Here is a 26,285-nt window from a genome sequence, read left to right as displayed (position 1 = left end):
TGACGGTCTTTGAGGTTCCTCCCAGCTCAAAGCATTCTAGGATTCTATAATAACTGCACTGTGGCTGCACTTGGGTTGGACTCTCAGTGCCTTAGTGGCCAGAGCAAGGAGCAGCACAGAGCAGAGGAGCAGCAGATGCTCAGAGGCTTCTTAAAAGAGCATGTCTTTTGTAGTGACTCCAAGGGAATAATGTCACCTAGCCAACCACCAGCCACACTTTTCACAGCACCTGAGTTTTTCCTTAGAAGTTTCCTATTCAAGCACTTAGCCTGACCAGGGCTGACCTTGCCTAGCTTATGAGATGTAACAAGATCACTGCCTGAGGTGTGAAATGACACTGGAATGGAGGTCATGATCTTACGGAGAGCATCTTCTTCCTCTGCCGCTGCGATGCTTCCTGGTTCCCCTGCCCAGCATCTGACTAATCAGGCAGAAACAAACATACCATGCTTGTAGCACACTGCTGGCAGAATATAAAAACCTGTCCTTTCGGCCATTCAGCCATCTCAGTGGTACAGACTTTTTTTTAAGCATATGAATCCAGAGATCAAGCAGCTCCTTTTTTATCATTTTTATTTCCCGTCGGTACTTCAACAGAAACTCAAAGTGTTTTCTGTATCTCCATCTCTGCAAGATGCCAAAACAGATTAACAGACAGACGAACAGACAGTGGCTTTTAAGCAATGTGGACAGAACACGGTATCAATCACTCTGAATGAATAATACATTTAAGAACAGCAGCAATAGGAACAGCAGAAAATTCATCTGCATCTACCCTGAAACTACCTGGACTCATTTTAAGGTGGAATGTTCTGCAGAAAGTATTAAAGGTGCTTTTATTTTGGTATGTCGAATACAATAAGAATGAATTTGTGTATGTGTCAAGCTGTCACACACCAGACAGGACTGGTTCAGTGAATGGGTATTGCTCTGTAAAGCTTTAGATCGAACTATGGAGAATATATAATTCTTCTATTTACAGGGCATTAGAATAGCACAGTATACAAACAACATTCATAAATGACTTCTCATATGAACTGCTATAAAAAAACCCTTTCTGTAGGGAGCCATGCACTGAAAAATGTTTTTATTGTGATGCAGTAAAGAATGAGCTTCAAAAGCAAACTTAGGATAAACTTAGAGATAAATCAAAATATTGAAATTCAAGTACAGGTTTCAGCACCAGGCTGAACTGACAAAAGACAGCGGTTGGAGAGTCCCTCTGCGGAGTTAAACTGGGCTTGGATTCACAGGGACATTTCAATTGCTTTATTTATTTTTATCATTGCAACTGTGCTGCCTTTCTGAAGGGGAACAGAAAAAGGAAAAGATCCAAAGGTTGCTAACATTTATGTGGGGGGAGAAGACTCTACTGTGGTGGTAAATCCCATCTCTGACATGGGAAAAATTGTAGGATACTCTGAAAGAAGGACGTCACTGTTTTTCCTCATCTGCCATGCCACAGTAACCTGTGTTGTAGGAGAACATAAGGCTGTTGAGTTGGGCAAAGATTTGTTTGCCCATGTCTGTCTGATGGCGATTAACTTAGGAAGGTTGTCACAGAGTAAACAAGGAGGAAACAGCCAACATTCATCAACTGATGGCCTCCTGTTACAGATCCTGCTTTCAGAGCTCCTGCAGCAGAGTAAAAATGATGCAATATATGGATTGCAGCCGTCATTTTATGTTAGGATGACAGGGAGATAAGTGTGGGCACACTCCTGAGGCTTTCACTGAAACAGATTTCTAAGGTTTTGAGGAATTTGGTGTAAAAAAGAGAAGCCTTCACTAGATTAATAGTGGCCCTCCTAAGTACACGGTACAAACATCTTGAACAAGTATCCTACACTCATCACTGAAGTGGCAAGACAAAATGGAAGCTGTAACTCACACAACCCTGAGTACCTTGGAGCATGGCAGAGCTTTAGGAGTGCTGTGACCAGCTCTTGCTGCCCCTGGATGCTGTGGACAGCACAGAAAGGATCAGAACTCCACACAAACCGGTGTGACTGACCAGTTCTTCATAGGGCACTGCGTGCTCTTCATCAGGGAATCATCAAAGAATCACAGAATGGTTTGGGTTGAAAGGGACCTTTAATCCCATCCAGTCCCAACCCCCTGCAATTTATCACCCACCAGATGAGGCTGCCCAAGCCCCCATCCAACCTGGCCTAGGGCACCTCCCGGGATGGGGCACCACAGCTTCTCTGGGCAGCCTGGTACATCATCTTTGGGACTAGAAATACTGGACAAAGAGTAATTCTCCTGGGAGTGAATTATCAGTGCCAAAAAGTAATACTTCTTTTTTCCATTCTCTATTGCTTTGTTTCTTCTCTGTCCGTCAGATTTAGAGATGGGAATCTGAGCAAGCATATTTGTGAAAATAAACCCCCCCCAGAAAAGAGAAAGGAGAAATACAGCCTCTGCCAAGCAACACAGGTTCATTCCTTCATATTTTTATCTAAATGACTAAAAAATCATGCAGTTTACTTCGGATCAATTTTGCTCACCTTTGCAAATGGTGAAGCAACCACAAAGAGTGCATTTATCAAAGAATCTTGATATATCTGACAAAGAAAAATATGTTTAATGAAGAATCAGCAGGACTTCTACTCCCCAGCTTCTGCATCCTTCTAAAAGGAGAGCAGCAGAAAGAAGGAGCAACCGAAAGGGTATAAGCTACACAGTTCACACATTCTCAGCAGAAATTAATTTCTCAGATGCTCCTGAGGTCAGTAGTGTCTCTGCACTCTGGCACAAGCTATAGGGAGACAAGGGTATTTTTTTTAGATCTGAATCAGAGGGAGCACTTTCCTCAAGAGATCAAATGAGCACTAATCAGGAAGAATGTTTAGTTATTAAATGCATCATTGAGCCCTTTAAATATCACTCTTTGGGTCATAAATTCCTATTAAACACAGATGATCCATCATTGTCTCATGCAGGTAGAAGATAAAAATAGTAAGAGATTTGCCAGCCGTACTCCTCTGTCCACAAGTCTCTCCTTCCACACACTTTAATACAGGTATTACTGATGAAATCTCCCTGATTTCTGCTGAGGGACATCTTTGCACCGATCACATACTCCTGTTTCCCTTGCTGCACTACACATGGGTCTCAGCTTAATCAAGTGCTATCCCAAGTGGGGTGTCCCCAGTAACAAGCTACACACTACCGCCTGTGCAAGCTGCTCTTTAACATTTTTTCTGTGTCTAGGAACACGGGGTTTCTTTGGAAAGGGAATTCTCAAATGCATCAGATGCAGCCAGGCTTCCTTTCCTTCATTTCACCTGACTTGCTGATGCACATGCCAACTATAGGGCTTGCCATCTCTGGCCCCATTGATAAGAGAAAGGCATGTGCACAGGGAGACCTTCAGTTTTGTTGTTTAGAATAGAAATGTGCTTGTGCTTGTGAAGAGCTCATTGCAGAGCAGCAGGGAAAGTTAGCTGTCTTCCTGGAGTGTGTGGGAGGCCGTGAGTAGGCGGCAACTAAAAATTGTAACTCAGTTTGGAGGGGTTTTAAATCATTATTACTATTATTTTGGACTCTACAGCAAGATAACAAATATCAACAAATGCTTAGTTGTATGTAACTTACCTACAGAAATGTGTTGTTATATATGCTTCACATAAACAGATTTTTCATCAAGAATAAGAAATTATTGATCTTTCTGTTCAGAGTAAGATGGCTTTTCTGTTCAGTCTCCAACAGGGCTTTGGCAAGATGATTTTAAAAATAACTACAGTTTGGAACCCAGATTGCATTCCCTGCCAGATTATAATGATCACTTCAACCAGGGTTGGGTGAATTTCAAAATGCTTGGAGGCTCAGATCAAGACAGTGCCCTGCAGTCTGTGATATTTTTAGCAATGGGCAAACCCAAAAATTTGGGTGGTTATCCAGAGTTCATCTGGGCTGCCCAAATGCCTACAGTCTGCAAAAATGGGCTGGAAAGTTTTCAAGGGAGATGGGTTTTGCACTATTTCCGATACTGCCTATTTCTACTCAGGTCAGGAATCCTAGGAGAGAAATCTTCTTCATACTGTTTTGTTGCACTTCTGTTTCCAGTCATAGCAGAAAAGTGCAGAGTCTAGCAAACAAACTTGGAAAAGTAACTGAGGAAAAAAATAACAGCTCGTGATGGTTGATGTTGGGTGGTGGCTCAGGTATGTTCCTACCCTGGAATTCAACCCTACTTCTACCAGAAGAAGAGGGAACTCTGCATCGCTGAACGCAACAAAAGATCTGTTTCACATCTTCATAATAGCTCTGTTAATATAACCTGAGTAATCTACTACTGAGACAGTACCATTTCATATAGGAGAGAATTCCCTGAGAATTATGGCTGTCTGCAATCCAGTTTCTGGTAGTTTTATTCTCTTTCTGGAATTAGAGAATCAGAGAATCATGGAATCATTTGAGTTGAGGGAGGCCATTAAATGGCATCTAGTCCAACCCCCTGCAATGAACAGGGACACCTACAGATTGATCAGGTGCTCAGAGCCCATCCAGCCCTACCTTGGATGTCTCCAGGGATGAGGCATCCACCACCTCTCTGGGCAATCAGTTCCAGTGCCTCACCACCCTTACTGAAAATAAACTTCCTTATGTTCAATCTAAATCTCCTCTCTTTTAGTTTGAAACCATTCCCTTTGTCCTATCACAGCAAACCCTGATAAAGAGTCTTTCTTTCTCTTTCTTATAGCCCCCTTTAGATACTGAAAGACTGCTTTCTTTCCATTCCAGGTTCTGGCCACGATAAAACTGTTTTGCAAGAAATAAATGAGTATTTAATGTCTTTCAGGCAAAGAACTGTGAGCTACACAAACCAATTAATGACTGTGAACCAAATCCATCCCTAGCTTAAGCTTAAACACTTTCAGTGAAGTTGCACCAGTGGGCAATCAGATTTAATCTAGATTTAATCTTTTGATTTCATGTGAGAGTCCTGGTTATAAGAGATCTTAACAACTAATCAGCTCAGCCAGCTTTTGGAGTGAGGCTGTAGATAAAGGAAGGTGTTAAAGATGGGTTCCTGAATACTAAATGGAACACCCTGGAAGAATTTCTAAATAAGTAAAACTATCTTAGGCCTCCTCAGAGAAAGCCTGAATTGCTTCTGCTGTGGGAAAAGGCCAGTGTGCCATATTCCAGGAGATTCTGCCCAGAGAATCTGTGGGTGCCCCATCCCTGGAGGTGCTCAAGGCCAGGTTGGATGGGGCCCTGGGCAGCTTGATCTGGTGGGTGGTAGCCCCACCCATGGCAGGGGGTTGGAACTGGATGGTCTCCAATATCCCTTCCAACCCAAGCTATTCTGTGATTCTATGATTTCTAATGACACAGGCTCAGCAGTTGAAGGCATAAGTTGCTTCTGGCCTTTGAGACCTTACATTTAAGAAAACAAAAGTACATTCTTGTTTTCTTCCACACAACATGTGCTTTTTAAATCTTTGCATGATTACTGAAGCATCATGCTTTTCTTCCTGAGCAGCACATCCCTTCATGGTGACTATCCCAGCTGCCGTCAGCACAAGCTTGTCCTGGCTCTGTATCTCAGCATCGAGAGAGGCAGGAAACTTCCTCAAGATAGCAATTTCCGAAAGGGTTCAGGATCCAGTTCTCAATTAGCCCTCTAATTGGCAGTGGCTGAATTCCGGTTGCAGCAGTAACAAGCAACTTGGTTCAAATAATGCTTTTGCCTGCTATTTGTTCCTGCAGGAGTTCACCAATAAAGACCTCGGACCTCAGCACAGCAGGAATCTTTACAGAAGCACATATTTCTACTTTTTGCTCTGAAGTCACAAACTTAGATTGTTTTGTGCCATGCTGCTTTTTCATCAGTGCTTTTTTTTTTTCTTTTGCAGTTTATAAATACATTTGAAATGAAACCTGAATCACATCTGAACAACCCCCCTCAAACAAAATTCACATAAAACCCTTTGAGATGTTGATGAGCTCTTGGTTTTATTGGTTTTCTACTTCCTGTTTTAAGCTCGTTTATTCTTCCAAATTTGGGCCAGGACCAGAAGCTAAAATATTCGAAAGCTCTAAATAATATTTTTATAGTGCACCAGTTTTGACCCCTCGAGGTGTTAAGCATTTTCAGTAAGATCTGGGAACCCTCAGATCTTCAGTTGGCTTTAGCAAAGAGGACAGAGTCTCCAACTCAACTGACCTTATGCAAAATCTAACATTGATCTAGTTTTAGATGCTTTCTGGAAAGTGGAGACCTCTTCCTGCTGTGCTGCCTCTGCCTTCTTTCAGGTTTTGGACTTTCATGGCTCACATCCTTCAAGTGTGAGAATGTGAGACTGAGCATCTATGACCCAAGTTGGAACCAAAAAGATCTGGGGAGCAGCTCTGAGAGCTCGCCTCTTCCCCAGGGCTGAATGAAACACACTTACGTGATGTTTGCTCAGGCTGGCTTATTTGAAATGCAGTTTCTGCCTGGAGCCAAAGTTTTCAGAGCTGGTTTTCTGCCTAACTAGAAATTCAAATATGAGCTTCCAAATTTGGAAGCCAAAATGTAGCCACTTGAGCTGGAAAATTTGGGTTCCAAATGAAAGACTTCCCTTTAAGCTGAAGATCAGTGACAATTGAAGGGCACTCACCATCTATTTCCTTAAACAAGCAATGCCACCACTGGGATGGAGACAATCATTTGCCTGGGGCAGGGCTACCAACTTCAGTTGGGAAGGCTGAGCAGTCGAACCTCAGAGATTTGCCCTGAGCTTGGCACCAACTCACGCTGCAGCTCAGATAAGAGCGTGCTGAACTTTAAGCAGATGCTGAAGCACTTTGCTTAATTCAGGTCTCATGAAAACCAAGCCTGCTAAGGCTTAGATCACTTGAGTGCTTTCCTGTTGAAATTTTTCACACTTAATTTATTATGACAAGGGAGATAAAGTGTAGGCTATTAAGTCTAATTAATGGCACGTGAAGTAACACTGATATGCAAGTGCAGAGAGAAGCGAAACAGTCGGATCATGTACTGCTGCCTCTTTCTTTCTTCCTCTTTTCAGAGTGCAACTGTTCTGAAGGACCAGATCCAACCTTCCTTTAAAGTTAGAGGTTTGGGGTTACTTTTTGCATGCAGACCTGAATAAGAAGCAGCAGAGCATCCCACATTGCTGATCTGCAGCTCTGGAGAAGCATTGCTCAGCCTCCAAGCCACAGCCCTGCTTTCTGCAGCAGGCGATGAGGCAAAGAATGGGAACGTAACCTTGTGATCTGAAGCATCAACAACGATGTCCATGCTCTTCCTTTTCCTCCACCCTAGAAATTGCTCTTGCAGCACATTCTACGGGAAAGATAGGCTGCCAGGCCAATGATCACCTCTAGCCTTCTCCATTCAGTCCTGGATGGATTTTCCCCAAGCCTGCTGGATGGCCTCTTTGGAGATGAGACTGCTATCTGGGGCTTCCCTTCAAGCGCTGAAGGTCCATGCAACACAGTGACCAGCTGCATCAGGCTCCGATAAAAACAAAGAATGCAACAAACATCCACAGGATGCTTAAGCACATGTATTAAATAATTAACAAACACAACAGCCCCGTGAGGCAGGATTCCCAATTTCACTATAGGAGAAAGCAGAAGAAGAAAGGTTAAGCAATTTGCTTAAGGTCTTAGGGGAAGTAATTGTCAGTATGAGGATTAAGATTTGGGAATTTATAGCTGCTGGTCCTGTGTGGAGGCCAATAGATCACAGTCCCTGGCACTCCAGAGAGCCAGGCTGCTTATTCTTCCAGTAAAATGCTAAACCCAGTGCTCTGACCTTTTCCAGCCTTATCAGATGAAGTGTTTTCTTAACGCCAGGTTGCAAAGGACAGTGGAGACGGGAAGGACAGACTGAAACTGGTTTTGTTCAGTGCTTGTATAAGAGGCTTTTCCTTGTCCCATTTGAGGAGAGCTTTCTCTCTGCCTTTCTGCAGCACGCTAGAGAGAGAGTACAGTGACAGAATGGAGCCATGGGCAGTATTTGTCCTGTTTTCATTTGCAGAAACTGAGAAATCATTTCAGTGGTTATACTGGGGGTGGTTTGTAGCACTCACAAGAAGCCAAATGCTGTCTGAGAATTTGGAGTACTTATGGAACACTTAAATAAGCTGCAATTCACTGAAATACACGTATGGAAATCTTCCAAAATGCTGATACGCAAAATATGGTATTTCCATCCCACTACTACTATTCTGTGAGGAGCATCATCTTCAAAGGAGCAGGCCCACCTTCCTCTCCTCTTGGGCCTGCTGCTACTCAATTACTTCATCCTTCTTCTACATTAGCTATTGGAAAGCAACACTATCAAGATGTAGCAGCTGTATGGTAACAGGCATGGTTCCCAACTCCATAGGCCCAACAGCTGGTGAATGCGTGACTGCCAAGGCTCTGAAGGAATGCTCTGTAGAGGAGAGCCTACCATGCTCCAAGCCTCCTTGTCCAAGCCAAATAGAGCTGTTCTAGGAGACAGTAATCCTTGCTCCTTCATTACTGACCTCTTGAAAGGTAGCATCCCTGCATTCTTGTGAGCTTGGTGGTGCTGCAAGAAGATTCCACTCATCCTTTATTGGTGTTTATGGCCAATAATTCAGTAGGATCCAAATGTGCCAAGTACCATAATGGCAATTGCCTTTGCTGTGATGCTAGGCACTAACTCTTCTTTCACCTGTCTCAGCCCACTCTCTTTGGACCTCAGACTGCAGCTGAGATAAGAGTATCTTGTGCTCTCCAAAGACATTTCCAGAGCCGCTGAGCAAGTTTGGGATCTCACATCGGAGTCATCTCTGTGCAATTATTTTACCTGCAGATCTTGAAGCTGTGATGGTCTTTCTGTCTGCAGATCCAGGAGGAACAACTGGCCTCCGAGCAGTTACTGCCCTTTCAGTAATCAGCCTCATGCTGATCATTAGCAGGAAATCTAATGCAAAATGAGAGCTACATGAATCTGTAAATCAGTGGGCCTAAAGGATCTCCTTCTGAAACTACATGGTGCCATTTCCCTCCCCAGGGCTCTGTCAGGACTACTCCTGAGAGCTGCACGATTTAATGTTTTATAAAAAAGGAAAGAAAGCTTGAGAGATTTTAAACTGGAAACAACCGTATGGTTTACAAACTCCAGTTTTGTGAAATATGAGGTAGCTTCCCTGGGACAGCTTAATGAGAGGATACAAATGAGAAGTATGTGCCTGTTCATGTATAGGACCTGGTTTTTTTATACATGTCTACACAGAAATATATAGCATTTCTAACCTTGGATACTTCAGTTTTGATACATGATTGGTTTCCTCCAATTTTACACCTCATCTGAATGTACACGTCACTTGACAATCTTACGCCTCAAAGTCAGGCAGTTAATTCAGACTACACTAGAGCTAAACACTTCCCTCTTTTCAGTTGTCTGCTCTAGATACAAGCCCATGTGCTTTGCCAATTTACATAATATCTTCTGACAAGCTGACTCTGAAGTCATCTTGGGTGATTTGCTTCCTTTTGCAAAACAAAATGGAAGACAGTAACATCCAAAGGAATGAGTATATCTATTGCCCTCAGAATGAACAACTCCAGTTCTTGGAGCTCTGGTTTCTCTGGTGGTAGCAGGAGCAGAAATTATGCAGCTGCCATGGCAATGGAAGCAGAAAATCTCTAAGGGGATCTGGATTTGCATGAAGTGGGTCAGATCTCCATCTTCCTATTACACCATCTAGAAAATGTACTGAGATTCTCCTCTTCTCCAGGCAACAGCCTTAGTGTTACCCATGAGTTACAACCAGAAGGGTCACATGAACCAGGAGTTTAACTATGTGCTTTCTGTCCCTGAAATAACATACAGTGGTGCTCTGCCAGAAAACATACAGCAGTGCTCTGGAAAGTAAGTCAGATTAATCTTTTCTATTGTAAAACAAACAAACAACAACTTTCCAATGGATTATATTTTTACTGAGCTAGGAGTCTTCAAAAATTTGGTCCCAACATATGTAGTCTACGAAGTCGATTAGCTCCAAAAATGACAACACATTAGAAAGAACCCAGATGCTGATACAGAAATACCTTTCATTATTAAGCCTAGCCAATTTTCTGTCAACAAAAATTATACTTCTGAAGTGATGTGGAACAAGAATCAAACATGAAAGCATACAAGTATCCACTTTTGAGCCCTTGAACAGTTACAAGAAGCCACTTCTTCCTGGTATTTCTGCTACACAGAATGAATTTTCATTACCTGAAGTATCTATTATCTAATGAATAAGAAACTTGCATTATGCAATGAAGTATAGCATGAACAAAAGTCCTGGACAACATACATTATTTCATGGTGAATTACTGTGGCAGAAATGGTGTTTTTAGTGAATTCTGTGGCATGGTTGATGTGTCACCAACTATATTACTGACATTGCAGTCAAACTACATCTTGACTTCTAAACAACGCAATTAATTTCACAAAAAATTATCTGCTGGTTGGGGAACATTTTTTTCATCGGGACATCATGCTCCAGATCCTTGGTTGCAGTTGAGGATTGCAGTTCCCGAATAATTAATGGTTCATGTGCAAAACCTATGGCAATTTGATGTTTTACTAATCAAAAATGGCACAAACAGTCCAAAACAAAGAGGCAAGATCTAGATATGTTAAGCCATCCCTGCTGTAGGAGGAATGAATTGCACATTAATTAATCTATAGGCACGAAATCCACAAGCATTGGAGTATAGAGTACCTACAAAAGCTGAGACCTGCGCTGATGGCACTTCCCTTCACAGCACTTTGCAGAAACTTTGGAGAAGATACATACCTTCAGCTCCCAAGAAAAGGGGGGCTATGCTTCAAATCTTGAAAGCTACCTCTCTTGCTCAAGCATTTAAAGATGGCATCCAAGTCTTTGTTGCGTTCTGCTCCCTTGCAAGTATGTCATGGTTCTCCTACCAGCAGCAAAACAGAAAAGTCTGTGGATACAACTGAATGTACTACAACATATGTCATGATCAATCCCTGTTATTTCGTTCCAGTTTTGCACACAGGGAAAAACACTCCAGTTGGACCTTTTTTTGAAAGGGCAGCTCTAATGGTAGGAGTAGCCTAATGACTTATTAGGCTAAACACGGAGTTGCTAAGTAACATGAAAAGCCTGCGTCATCTGAAAGAAACGTAAGAGATTTAGCTGTTTGGAAAACAGTGGCAATAGCTGAATTACACCATGAACATTAGAAAGAACAAGCACAAAGGCGAAGATGGGTGTAGCTCCAACAGAAAGAATTGTTGCTGGGTTATTGCTTAGTCAAGTGCTTTTAACATCAGGTACCAGGTGTGCAGATGTGCAGGGAGTGGTGCAATTAGCACTCCTCTCTGAAGAAGCCTGAGGAACCATAAAGAAGAGCAAAACATTGTTTACAGAAGCCAAACAGCCAAGGCTGAATCTGCAGTGATAACAAATCCACGAAGTTATACTGGATCAGGAGTTTGGCAGAGTGCCTGTGACCATGGAAATAATTGATATTTTCAGTTAGGTGGCCAGAATTGAAAAGAAGAAAAAAATCAGTCTGAGTTGCCTGAAAACACTTTTTTTACCTCTTTTCTTCAGCGAGTAGAAAAATAAACTGTCTTGAGATGGAGAAACATTTTGTTTGGCCCAAAATATCTTGCTCCTCCACATCTTTAATCAGAGCAAAATAAAAGGGAAATGCTAAACTAGGCTCACATCTGGGCTCAGGGGTTACTTGCAATGCTAAGGAGGACACAGGTCATGCTCCCTTTCTCCTCCAAAGCCCAGAGACTCAGATCTTTCCCTGAAACATGGACAGAGCATGCTGAGGCACCCCAAAGGCAAGGGAAAGAAGTTTGAAAAGGAAGACTTTTGTCTTGCTCTACAAGGAAAGGTGAAGGGAAACAAGACCAGTCTGTCTACAGACAAGTCATCCAAAGTAGGGACATCACTGTCTGTCTGATTTCTAGCTTAGAACAGAAACATACAAAGGAAAGCCTGGGGAAGAAGCCTGGGCATGGAATAACCCATGTATGTGTGAGGTGCTGGGAACGAGATAAGGCTCCGTTCAAGTAGGTGGAAAATGTGGGGTTACACCATGAGGTAGAGTGAAACCAAGATTAGCTAAAGCACTCAAGGTGGAACGGAGGAGCCTTGCTTTTTGTTTCTTCCATAGAATCTTAGAATCATAGAATCACCAAGATTGGAAAAGACCTCCAGAATCATCCAATCCAACTGTCCACCTACAACCACTATTTCCCCACTAAACCATAAACCATGTCCCTTAGTACAACATCTAAATATTTCTTCAACACCTTCAGGGATGGTGACTTTCATTCTTTGTTTTTCTTTTTTTTTTGTTGTCGTTTTGTTTTTGATTGTTTGTTTTCCAGAGATTTATGAACTAGTTGTGGGGAAGAGACAGAAGAACAACAAAAAGGGGAGACTGAAAGACAGCACACCAGCTCAGACTTGGCGAGAATTACTGGGTGCCGAGTATCAGTTTTTGCTACAAAATGTCTTTTGCTTTGAATATGCAAGTATTTATAATCTGAGTGAAAGAATTTCAGCAGAAAAGAGAGTCAATATTCAAAATGGCCTAAAAGTCAGTAGTGAAGGTCCCTTTTAAAAGTACAAATCGGACAGAAGGGTTGGGAGTTGGCTCAGCACTCCTAAGTCTGTGTCCTCACATTTGGATGGTGAGCATCCATGTAAAGAAGCATGTAAGAATGCCATGGGGGATGGGGGAGAGAAGGAGGTAAAAGGGATATTTTTAATGACTAACTATTCCAAATTCCACAGAATCTGGTATACCAGAGACCTCATCCCAACCTGACTGTGTTATAGTAACACACAGTATAGTAACACCATCTCATTCAGAGACTCTAGGCTTCACTTCCACCTGCAAACTGAGGCATCTTGTGAAGGTTTAGATGACCACAAAGGCTGCTTCCTCCCTACAATGCTCTGAAGAGCAGAAGCATCCACTGGAGACCTCATGTTCTCATGGGCCAATCCTGCTCTTACCAGTGTGGTAATTAACATAGTGCATCCTGGTTTTCAAAACAAAAAATCCAGCACCTTGAGAAGTAGCCAACCAAAAAACAACAAAAAAAAATCTGCTTACTTCCTGTCTTGTATTCATATGGGTCTGAAAATAAAACACTATGCGAGCACAAAAAATGATTACGTTACTCACAGCCTCCAGCTATTCTGACTTCACTGGATGGATGCCTTATAAGCATCGATTGTTCTTGGAGATAGCCTGAGTCTTGTTTCTCAGAGAGATTATTATATATTCTTGCTATGAGGGGGAAAAAAGCCCTGATATTGCCATGTCATCTCTTTAGTGGTATCACGTATGCAATACACTATGGAGGTGTGAGAGTGAAGAAAACAAACAACAAACCAGCTATATGACTAGTGGCACTGAACCAGCTATACTACGAACCCAAGAGGCTATGGTTAACTCATGGTTGACTCCAGCTCCACCTCTGCACTCCCTCCTGGTTCTCTGGACCTTTATACTCTGCCCTCCAGAACAGTAAACCTTTCTACTTGGTTGCAAAAAGAAATATCCCTGCTTCACACCTTCCATCACCTGCCTCCACTCCACAGTTTCATTTACTGAGAACACTCACCATGTTAACAAAGCTGACTCCTTTGGAGGGGCTGCTCCTGCAAGCTTTCTGAAGCTGGAGGGGTGGCTCCTTGCCTTCACCACTTACATTAACCAAACTCCTGCTGAGATGACAGCAGCTTTTCTGCAGACTGCTCTGAACTCAGACCTCTATGATGAGACTCACTGCTTATGTGACTGACGTACTAATAGAAGTGTGCAGAAACAATTGATGATGGGGTGCTCTCCAAAAGTGAGCGCAAAGCTCTTCATCCATGTGGTTGGCAATAAGCTCACTCCACAAGACAATATTTAAATGCTCAAGAATATGTCAGATACAAATACTGCAATATATGGCACTACAATTTTCCAGTTTCAGGAAACATGAAACAATAACAAAGAAGTGTCTTGAATCCTCCGGTGTTGCTCAGGTTGGTAACTTATGAGCAAATTTCCATATCTAGTAGCTCTGAATATCAAAAACAGTTCCTCTTCATAACTGACCTTTTTGGGCAGGAACAAAACTTGTTGGTGATGGAGAGCATTTGGCTTGATTCAGTAGGGCAAGGAGCTAGACCTGGGCAACTACATATTATGACTCAGTGAGAACAAATGCTTCATCCACCTCTCTGTGGATTCTACAAACATCTAGCTGTATTGGCAGGGGTTACAGTGGGCCATACTTAGCAGTATCCCTTGGTCTTATTGGAAAGGCTATGACAGCCATAGAGAGCAAGGAGCAGGTTATGGGGCTTCTTTCTTCTTCTCTCCAGAACTTGCACCAGTTGCACTAGTACTTCCTAGTTCCACCTTTCTCAAGTATCCTTTCCAAAAAGGATAATCAGTAAAAGTAGGGTGATTACCAAAGGTGTTCACAGGTTGAACAAGGAGATGCCTCAGAGTTTCATTTTTCTGGTTAGACTGAATCAAGAGAACAGGTTACCTACATGATATCATCATGGATCATGACTGTACCAGCTGTCCACATTCAGACTGGTCTGGATAACACGATTTTGTAAAATCAGATGGCACAAAGTTTATTTGCAGGGATGTCCTTTAAACTAAAGACTTTTCCCAAAAGAGGTTATGCCAGCAGCATACATGTTAACACAAACAAACACATCAACATCTATATGAGATTGCAACCTCCTCCCTGCACCCTGGTTGGTGATCATTGATCTAAGTCTTGTTTAGCCTGCCTGGCAATGACAGATACATTACGTTAGACATAACACGCACATTGGACATTAAAAAGAATTTCTTCTCAGAAAGAGTGGTGAGGCATTGGAATAGGCTGCCCAGGGAGGTGGTTGAGTCACTCTCCCCGGAGGTGTTAAAGGAAAGAGTAGATGTAATACTTAAGGACATAGTTTAGTGGGCAATATTGAGATAGGTAGTAGGTGAACAGTTGGACTAGAGGTCTTAGAGGTTTTTTACCAACCTTAATAATTCTATGATTCTATGGTTTCCGTATTGCATTCAGCCCACCTGTGTTGTGCCAAGGTTCAAGAGACACACATAAACTTTGCCTATTTAACATCCCAAATTTTGGGCCCTGTGTGGACTAAGCTCCTTGCTGTCATTCTGTTGTTTCACGGGAATTACAGCAGCAGGAAAGGACAAAGGAGAACAGTCTGTATTTCTAGTCAGCTTCAGCTCCCTTCAACTTTAAGGTCACTCTGGAGATGATGAAGGGCCTGAACATTCAAAAATATTTTTAATTAACGTTCTTCTGATTATGTAAGTCATGTGGGGAAGTTCATAGCCTGCCATTTTGGAATTGAAGGTTATCTAAGGTCTCTCAAAGCCACAGAAATAAGAACTAGAGCCAAGCAGGTCATTTGCAACCAATTTTTTTTTTTTCATTAATTTCACCTTTGTCTGAGAATTCTCTATAAACAGATTGAAGAAACTTGTTCATTATTTATATTCAATAGTAATGTCAGTAAATAACTTCCTATCTGTAGAGCAGTGTGTTATAAATTATAATATGCAATATGTGCCTTATCCATCTACTTCCTTTTTTTTTCCCTGGTAATGGGAGATAGGTAAGAAAGCAACACAGGGTAAGTTTTACAAGAAAATGAACTATTCGTAATTCACTCTTGGTCAGTACATGAGCATCTCTGATTAAAATTTACTAGGTGAGCCCGTCTGCTTGTAGAGCTTGAATACACAGAAAAAAGCAAAAAGTCAAAAAACAGAAGGACAGCTGAACTCAATCAAATCAAAAGTCTCAAATTCAAATTATTACATATACTTTTTCCTCATTCCACTCTGCTTGACAGCAAATAGAAACTACATAGAGCAGCTTCAGGTCTTGGGTGTTCTCATGAACCTTCCTCTTATTTTTTCCAGCTACTTGACTGAAAGATCTCCACAGTCAGCAGAAACCATGATGCTGTCAATTTAAAAAAAACAGTCTTTTGATGAAGTGAGAAGATTTTAATATGAAATTAGAAGAGTTACTTTTCTCACCTCTGCCCTCTGCCAAGCATGGCACCAAACCATGATATGCCCACCTAAGCATCAGTCCCTGATGTACCTAAACAAGCCCTGCTATCTAGTGAACAGGTAGTTGTGATCAGCTACAGGTTGTGCACAAATATGTGCAGAGCTAGGGAAATCTGTGGCATCCTAAGTATACATTGTGTATACACTGTTTGGTAGTAACAGACCCTACCTCAGTTCTGCTCTTTACATTCTCTGTAATGGTCCTACACAGTGCATTTCTACATAACATGGACAAGCATTCCATTTGAACCATGTTATCTACCCAGTCTCCAGATGGTGAGACAGTCCACGTGCTTATAGCACCTGGACCACACTGTGGTTAGCTCCAGCTGCAGGGGAAATACTTACCAGGACAGAATCTATCCTGTGTAAGCCTAGAAAGACTGAGTTTCCTTCTCAAAGTGTGAATTCTTTTGCTATACATTGCAAATGTGCTCCAAATAACTCTTCTAGGAAAAGCATTTACTATGAATAAATATTGGATGCTCCTACTTAGCAGTAATTTGTTCAAATTTTGCCTTGTCTCAAGACCTTGAGGCAGAAGGTAGAAAACTGAGAAAAATGTCAAAGGTGATTTTTTTTTTCTTCTCTGAAAGAAATGCACTTTTGTAATTAGACATTCTGGTCCTAATCCAGCACATGCACTTCTGCTGAAAATCAAATTTTGTAATGTATGGAATGATTTGAATGCCCAGTTGCTTCTTTAAAAATAAAAGAAAACAACACGGCCATATCCAGCATGGTCCAACGCCTGCATAATCATGACCACAGGATGTCAATTTCCTCACTGTTGTAGAATAATGCAATTTTGCAGATGCATTCAACTCCTTTGTGCTTCAGTGTGAAAGATAATGACTGCTCACTGGAGGCCAGATCTTGCACACCTTAAACAGATGAGCTGTCCCCATTGATTTCAGGCTGTCATCGTACGCTCTTCCACCTCCTCACGTAGTCTGCATCAGCACATGTGCTCGGAGTGTGTTTGCTGGGTTAGGCTGAAGATCAGAAGTAGCAGTCGCAACGGAGCTGTCTGTACACAGTGCTTTGGGGAGGAGGTGCTGGAGTGGAGATGTCAAAAAGTGATGAGTCTTAAAAATATTTTTATCTCACGCTCTACTACAAGCTTTGCTTCCCGCAAATGAACACCAGCACAACGGAGATGCTTTCATACTAACTCCAAGCAGTCTGCATGACAAAAGTCTTTGTACCCATGTGTGGTATCAAAGCACTCTCTGTGTTTAAAAGAAAATGTTACAAAATTTTAGTGTTGTTGAGTTGCTTGGGCTCATTCACTCATACCCCTGCTCTTGTGGCCTTTTGAATTCACTTTCCACCAAAACATTCGGGCTTAATATTCTCAAAATAGCTGTTGGCAGGAAATGTTAGAGTTCTTAGTCTGAGGAATAACAGGGCTGCCTGTTGATCTACACCACCAAGGGTGGGACTTTCATTCTATGTGCCTCTCCCAGCAGCTCCCACAAGGTTGGCAGCAACATTGGGAGCATGTGGATGGCTGCAAAACCTCATCAGCCACCCAGTGCAGCTCGCAGGTGTGGTGTGAAACATGCAAGACATGATCTTGTTATCAGCAAAATGCCCTCAACACCTCCTGAGCAGAAATAAAGACAGGCAGCTGGGATTAGCTTATCCCTTCTTGCATGGGAACATGTTCCAGTGCTCACTGAGGCTGGTGGAAAGACCTTCCTGGACTATGGTGTGCTTTGGAACAAACCTAGTTCATTCATCTCATGTTTTTGCTTCAGAAAATAATTAATGGCACTTGATCTTAATTGTCAGCAAATCTGCTTTCACTATTTGCTTTTGAAATTAATACTAATGTAGCCTATGAAGTTCCTGAACAAATGAGAATGGCCCAGGCATCTCCTTCCCTGACCTGATTTTACCTCTGCCCCATACAAACCCTTTCCTCTCATGTTTGATGCTGACATTGAAAGTTACAAACAACAGAATTTTTTGTTACTGGTGATGAGATCTAGAATCATAGAATTGTTTGAATTGGAAGGGACCCATACAGGCCGTCTAGTTCAACTCCCCTGCAATGAACCGGGACACCTACAGGGTGCTCAGAGCCACACCCAGCCTGAGATCTGAATGTTTCTGGGGATGGGGCTTCCACCATCTCTCTAGGCAACCTGTGCCACCGCCTCACCACCCTTATAGAAAAAAAAAAACAAAACCTTTTTCTTATGTCCAATCTAAATCTCCTCTCTTTTAGTTTGAAACAATTTCCCCTTGTCCTGTCACAACAGACCTTGCTGAAGAGTCTGTCCCCTTCTTTCTTATAGCCTCCCTTTAGATACTGCTCTCAGGTCTCCCTCGAGCCTTCTATTCTCCAGGCTGAACAGCCCCAGCTCTCTCAGTGTGTCCTTGCAAGGAAGGTGTTCCATCTCTTGGATCATTAACAGTATTAAAGAAGACCTTCCCTGCCTCAGCAAGACTTGCTGGAAAAGCCACCAATAGCCTGTGCCACGAGTTGAGCCCGTCTGTTTCCCTATTTCCTCCCCTACTTCATGAATCAAGAGCCACAGTTAGTGGCTAACCATGATGATTTGGGCATTTTTTTATTTTCTGATGGAGTTGCAGTGTGCCCTGGCCCAGCTTTTTCTTCATAGATCACTTTGACCTGAAAAGTTACATTTCTGGCAAGATGTAATTGCACCCCAAACTTTAGAAGACTTTTCATTTTGTTTCTGTGTGCAGTATGACTGCAGGAAAGTTTCCGGGTTGCTTGGAAGTCATCAGCAGCCAGTAGGGTTCTAAAAGGGAATGGCCCCTGGACCTGCTGCTCTGATTGGAGCAGTCTTGAGTTTGTGCAGAGTTGCACAACGTGTGCACCACATTGCAAGTGTTCTGGCCACCCCTCCAGGCAGTCGCTGTTTGAAAGACAGACATGGGAGAGAAAGTGATGGATCTTTACACTGTCCTCTCACAGAATCAAATGTGGGGAAAATAAGAGGTGTCCTGGTTCCTGCTGACCTTAAAACCAGTGGAAATGGAGCATGAAGTGGGATTTTCATGGGTGGCTTTCTGCATCTTCAGATGCCTAAGCGTCTCAAATAATCTGCCCTTAAGCTGTTGATGTCAAGACTTCCCCGGTGCTTAGTGCACTGTTATAGGGACAGCAGTGACACCTCCTCATGTAGAGGCTGCAGTATGGTGGCTCAGGAGCTGTCTGCAAGCCCCAGCAGATCCATGCTGTGACCACCACCAGCTGCTGGAAGAAAGCCACTCCCAGCTATTGTTTTGGTATGGTTTCACTCACTGCTGCAAGCACTTCCCACATTTCTGAGCACAGCAGTCACCTTCTTTCTTATATTAAAACCAGATACAGGTCAGATACAGCAACGGTTGACATGATGCACTCGCTTTCCAAGGCTTAGCACCTTGGCCATCGCAGAAGCACTGCTCTGCTCCCTGCCAGAGCTGAATTAACAGGCGAGAGACTGCCAGACAGTCAGATTGCGGTCAGCGCCGAGGGGAAGAAACAGGCTGTGCTCAGCTTATTGCAGGCCTGATAACAGAAATTCCCAGCTCCATGATGAGTGGAGAAACTGACAGACATTGTGTTAAGCCCTGAAGGAAACAGTGCAAGGGGTACGTCAACGCCTCAGCCAAAAGCACTGAGTGCACTTTCACCCACCGCTGGCTCGGTAAAGCATATCTTGGTTTGAAACATTAGCATCACGCATGGCTATGATGCTCCTGGTGAGTTAAAGCAGGGGGATGTACCTCATTTGTGGGTGGAAAGAGCTACACCAGCCTTCCAGGCACTTTCCTTTATCGTGCTTTCCCTCCCTGAGGAATAAGGTCTCTGTGGATGAAGGAGTATCGAGGCTCCTGATAACTCTATGTACATCTTAATGATCACTTAGAATGGTAATTAGGTACACGTACACTGCAGAAAATGATCTTGATTAATTAGTGGATGATGTTAGACATGAGCAGTGCTATTTTCCACTGAAACTTTCCCACGTATATACAACAGAAATTTATTGGTGATGGGCATTTCAGATTCAAGGAGGTAAATGTAGCCTGTTCCATATTCATACGGGACCAGTCTCCTGGCAGCGAATAGCAGTTCCTCTCAGAAGCATTGCTACAAGAGTTTCACACAGCACAGGACTGTGGCTGAGTGCTGATGCTCTCGGCAGAGGAAGCTGAAGTGTTTGAGATGGAGGTGGGTCGAGCCAGAAGTCTGACACACAGAAAGTGTTTCTCCAGGTGATTGCCAGAGGATGGTGTTGGAAAAAAAGAGTTTTTAAAAACAGCTGGTAGAGTCATCGTCCTTCCGCCACTATCATAAGTTTCTCCATTGCTGTTACCACATCCATCATCCCCAGAGGTGTTCAAGAACCGTGTGGATGTGGCACTGAGGGATGTGGTCAGTGGGCATGGGGGGGATGGGTTGGCAGTTGGAGTAGGTGATCTTAGTGATCTTTTCCAACCTTAATGATTCTACGATCCAGTGAAAAATCTTGAAGCAGTACAGTCCACTTGCAGGGCTTGGATTAAAGCACAGCAGTATGGGTTTCCCAGTGGTTGCTTCTGGTAATCAGAAGGCTTGGAGACCAAGGAAATGTGCAACTCCTCCCATGATGCGCTGAGAAGAAAGGTATCTGGACTATCAGGCAGTAATATTTGCAGACTATGGGAGGCAGCTTCAGAGTCAGATGGAGTCTGGCCTGTACTCATCCTGCCTGTGTAGCTCCTTCCTCTGGTCAAAAAGCCCTGCAAAGCCCAGGGCTGTACAGCAAAGATAGGGCCCAGGCACTGGAAACCTGCACAGATGGTGTCTTTAAAGAGCAGGCTGAGCCTGAATGTAGGCTGAGCAGCAAAAGAAAGCCTCCGTGGATGGGGTCTGCTGGACTCATTGTACTGCCAGTCACTACTCTCTCTACTGTGCTTGTGCTCCCAGGTTGATATATCCAATAGTAATGAGGCATTTATACTCCATCTTGGAGCCCTCTAAGAACATGCATTTACTCTTAACGGGGTGTGCTGTTAAATTCATTAATATCATTTACTCTTTTTGTTATCTGGAGGAGCTGGTGTATAGCAGAATGCTGGATGTTTTGTTCTAATCAGCACACCTATAAGTAAGCAGGAGTTTGTGCTTGCTCAGTGTCATGTTTTTCTCTGGGTACTCTGGGAATATCAGTGACATGGCAAGTGACAAGCGTATCAGTGACACTAGGACTGGGGGAAATTAGCTGTGAGCTAGTGAAATTCACAAGAGGAAATACATTTTCCGCTAGAATGGTCTTTTCTGAGCCAAGTGTCCACACTGGAGAGTTTAGGGAGCAGTAGCATTTGTTGTCACAGATGCTAAAATACAGTCATAGCCAAATCCATCATAGCTCACGGGTTTGGTGATTGCCATTTCACCAGCTGGGGTGGGAAAATTGCCCCCAACTATTCTGGGAAGAGCTGAGCTGAAAAGGAAACTCAGACTCACAAGAGTTCATTTCATATCAGTACAGAATAAAGAGAAACCCCAGTGTGCGTGTATGCACATGCTAGGAGCAGGAAATGGGATGGATCTAGAGGCATTTCTGGCCACAGCTCCGTGGAGATTTTAAGAAGCACAGCCACACAGACCCATGCATTCACAGACCTAAGATGCAGGTCTTCCTAGTGGAATAGATTGCCTGGGACGTGCAGAATGTCTGATTATACTTTTACATGCCAACCTTGCAGGTCTTTAATGCTGGGATTTTGATAATGTTATCTCATGAGGGAAGGAAAGCACAAAGCTCAAACAGGCTTGGATATCACAGATAATTTACACCTTGCTTGCTGAAGTTCTTGCAGCACACTCCTCCAGAAGGCAGCAACAGCGGCAGCAGCCAGGTTTTGGAAGGGTTTGGAGAGAGGGACAAAGGATCATCTGTGCATCTCTTTGGGAGGAAGCCTGCTGTTACCTGCCTGCCCAGGATGTTATCATTGCTCTGAGGAAACATGCCTCGGCTGCAGAAAAGGCATGAACTGCATTAATTCTGCCTGGCACCTGTGTATTTAAAATGCTTTCATGCTAATATTTCCATGCATAATTGCATCACCAAGGTGGGCGCTGGTCATTTTGGAGGCCATCTAGTGAACACATGGAGATACAGTTCTTCAGGGCAGGGAGGAGTCCCAGAGACTCAAGGGCATACATTTTAGAGCTCATTGATCGGTTCACAAATCATTTCACTGTAAAGATATAAACTCATGTGGTTTAAAATACAGTTCATTCAGCCCTCACAGATTTGCAGGGCACTCTAAAGATTTATTTGATGTCAGAATGATGCACACTTCCTCATACTGTTAAATATTTATTCATAGCTCTCACGACTTGCCATTTCTCCGCCCTTTTTTATTTTAAATAGAAATGTTCATTTTGAACCAAGACTCATCACAAGAGGTGGAGCTTGTGGGAAACCCTCTGGCCAAGGAGTGACTGAAAACAACACACATCTTGCTGGAGAACACAGATGGTCTCAACAGAGCTAGCAAGGCAGTGCCATTGTTCCTTCCTCTGCCCCATCTCCATCACCTGGGGCCATGACAAACAGCAGCCCTGACATCTCACCGCTGCCCACCCACCTCCCCAAAATCTGTCAGGCTGCAGATGGGTGCCCTGCATAATGCTAGATGGCAAGCTATCCCCTACATCATTTTGCTCACTCACCATAGGCAGCATGCTAATTCAACATCAAACTGATACTTTGAAGGCTACACAGCCAGCAGAGGGGAAACAGTAGCAAGGAGGAGAAAGTGCCATGCCAGCAAGCAGCTTTCACAGTGTGATGTGAGGCAGGGAAAGCTTCCAGGGGAAAAGTGCCACTCCCAGCTCGAATCAGCCCAAGAAGCCTACACCTAACAGCCTGTGTGCTGCTAGCAGCTACGGAGCTGCATGGGAGAGGGGATATTGATTGGTTTCCCAAAGGAGGCAACATAGCACGTGCTGCACTGGAATATATTTGATATTCAGTAGGCTGTGGCATGGTACAGGATGTGAGGGCTTTGCTGTTTTGACAGCACTATGAGATCCTTTCATGCAAATCACAGAGTTGAAAGCACAAGGTGACAGCCGCCTGAAAGGAGGGATCTTCTAGTCAGGTAATGGAGCCTTTTGGGTTCACAAACCCTGGTCTCCTCCACAGCACCAGGGAGGGCTGGTTACTTAGCGCTGGCTGTCTGAGGCAGATGTGGGGCTTTCCTATAACATTCTCTTTCCACTAAAAATAAGCCCAAAATTGCCAGACTTGGCATTTCAGAGGCTAAATGATGTCCTGTTCACAAAGAGCTTTGAGATCCTTCCTCCGAAGGCATTAAAACTTGTTTTCAGCACACAGCCATTAGAGAAGCAGTGACGGTATCACCCTCACTCAGACTTCACAGGAACACTGACAACCTTACCTTCACAAATGCCACTCAAGGGGGAACTTAAAAGGCAAAAACCTGCAAGAGAAGTTGATTAGGCAAACAAGCAAAAATATCTACTGTACACACTGCATTGCAATGAACACTTGGCTGAAGTCACTCTGGAGACTTGCTTGCCACTTACACTTGCAGGATGTTCTCAAAGTTTATGGAGCCATTAGCAGCACCCTGGTGCGCTCTGACTCTGGGATCATTTTGGGGTACATCTCTTATGGCTGCCATATAGTATACTGCATATACCTGTAGCACACCATCCATTCAAGTATAGAGGAGAAAGTACACCAAGGAGCCAGGAGCCCACATCCCATTTACAGCAAGGACAGAACTTTCCTTTGCATTTCACAGCTCAGCTGATACATTCCCATCCTATTTTATCCCAGCCAGTCACTTAAAGAAAATCACTGTCATGATAGAAATTAGCACTACAAAATTTGCCAGACACGATGCATCTGTTTCAGTGTTCTGCCTCTAACAAAACAGGGGAGTTCCCTTTAGAAAGCAGTTTGCTTGCAACATTACTGCTAACCCATTTTCAGAATCACAGACATTTCCTAGAGCAAAAGAGGTTCCTGATACAAAAGGTGGAGGAACCTTTTGTTATAACAATTCCAGTCCTTTTAATGGCACAACAGATTCCCTGGCAGAACGGTGAGCACAAACACAGGAGACTCAGCGTCTGCTGGAGCTGTAGCAATGGGGAGAGAAAAGATTAACACTGTTCCCAACGCTCAAAGGCTCTCAGAGGAAACTGCCAGGAAAGCAAATATGGTTTTAAGCGGGGACGCCTCTGGAGACTTGGGAATCTTTCTACTAGATGCTGTGAATATGGTTGCAAGCCTCAGAAATTCTGGTAAGAGTTCCTGCTGAGATGTTCTGTTGAAGTTAAAATGTCTACGCTGAGACGCTGGAAGTCAGCAAATAAAATGAGCATTAGGGACTCAGCATGCACATTTTCAAGCCTTTGGAGAATTACATTATGTGTGAAAGAGAAAGAAGGCTTTATGGAGATTTGTGGAATTGGTAAACATATTTATTTTGATTATGAATACTATAACCATGTATGCTGTACATAAGTATTAATCTATGCATTGAACTGTAAGGATTTTTCTGCATATTTCTTGGCTGTTTTTAAAAAGTGAGACTCTTCCTGCACAGATTCATGACCCCATCCCCTTTACTTAGCCATGTCATTCACTCCTGCATTCAACTGTGACTCAGAGCTCTCCAAAGCACAAGGACATCCAGTTCTCATACCTTTAGTCCACCTCTAAATTTAAAGAACCAGAAACAGAACAAGGAAGGGAAAAGGAAGGACTGAAAACCAGGGCAGGTCCTCCATAGGCATTCTGATACCCAGGGACCAGCAAACCCAGCTACAGCACAGCAATCTGCTGCTGCCATGGTGCTCACAACTCATTTTATCATGTAAGCATCTTGTTTTCTGAATGCCCACTAACCAAAGAATATGCTTTTTAGCACACCAGGCAGACAGTGGCACTCACTGTTTGCATAGAGTTTTGTCTACTGTTGTCAAATTGTGAAAGAGGAAAGTGAAAGATTTGGGGCTTTGAGTATATGTAGAAAATGAGAGATCTTGTTTTCTGAATATGTGTGAAAACAGGTTCATATTTTATTCCTGTAAAGAAAAGCTCCCTTCCACAGCCTCCAGGGCACACAATACCTTACGGACAGAGAGCAAGCAATGGGAGAAAGTGCCAGACCCACATCATGGCCTCATGGTTCCTGTGGTGGACAGGGGATAAAAGTGGCATAGAAGAGGCATGACTACTCAGTGTTCCCACAGTGAGGGTAATATGGTGCTGTCCACACTGTCTTCCCTTCCTCTTCCTCCCCCACAGCCACACCATCAGGGTGGTTTACTGCAGCTTAGTTTGGGTTTGGACCTGCCCAACATGTGAAAGCTGCCAGGGTAGCAGTGCTGTCCTTGGCTGCAGTGCCAGGTCCTCTGCAGAGGCCAGGCTGTCTTCTTCCCCACGCTGGCTCCTGCTTCTCTCCAAGCTGTGCAGCAGGGGCACCTTCATCTCCTCACAGAAAGGCTGGGAAGTGGGCAGAGGAGCAGGAACCCAGTAACAAACCAAGAACTAACAAGCACAAAGAAGCAGAAATCACAGGTAAATATTTGACTGTGGCAAAACCCCACCACTAGTGTACCTATGGGCTGCAAATGGTACGGGAACTTCGAATCATAGAATCACAGAATCATTAAGGTTGGGAACATCCTCTAAGATCATGTAGTCCAACCACCAACCAGTCACCAATATTGCCCATTAACCTTGTTCCTCAGTGCCACGTTTACTCCTTCCTGAACACCTCTAGGGATCGTGACTCCACCACTCCATGGACAGCCTGTGCCACTGCTTCACCACTCTTTCAAAGTTTTTCCTAATATCCAACCTACATCAACCTGGATTTTTGAAGGAGAAAATGGTTATTTGTGGGAAAGTGCTGAAAATAAAGAAATGAAAGTGGACCAGGGAAAAAAAAAAAAAAAAAGCTACGTTTTTCTTTCTATAGGTGGGACTACAGGAGAGAAACTGCAACAGTGAATATCACTACCCTCTGCGAGGAGGCTGGATTCCCCTTTAAGGCAAAGGGAATTCAAGTAAACAAGCAGCAGTGAGCAGCTCGGTCATCACAAAGGTATAAGAAACCCTCCAGCCTGGCCCAGATCTATATAATGACACATTTATATGGTCTAGATAAGGCAGCAC

At 43.4% G+C, this 26,285-nt stretch overlaps 1 long non-coding RNA gene across 1 annotated transcript in view; it reads right to left on the bottom strand.

The window, feature by feature from the left end:
* Positions 1-583: 583 nt before the first annotated feature.
* LOC104911554 (uncharacterized) overlaps positions 584-26,285 on the bottom strand; it is a 41,383-nt gene continuing 15,681 nt past the window's right edge. The window contains exon 4 of the long non-coding RNA XR_014883995.1: positions 584-25,655. This is a non-coding gene — a long non-coding RNA (uncharacterized LOC104911554). The remainder of the gene's footprint in view (positions 25,656-26,285) is intronic.

Source organism: Meleagris gallopavo, chromosome 6 (genome assembly GCF_905368555.1).
Source record: "Meleagris gallopavo chromosome 6, MGAL_WU_HG_1.1, whole genome shotgun sequence".
Taxonomy (NCBI): domain Eukaryota; kingdom Metazoa; phylum Chordata; class Aves; order Galliformes; family Phasianidae; genus Meleagris; species Meleagris gallopavo.
This window is presented reverse-complemented; position numbering and strand designations above follow the sequence as displayed.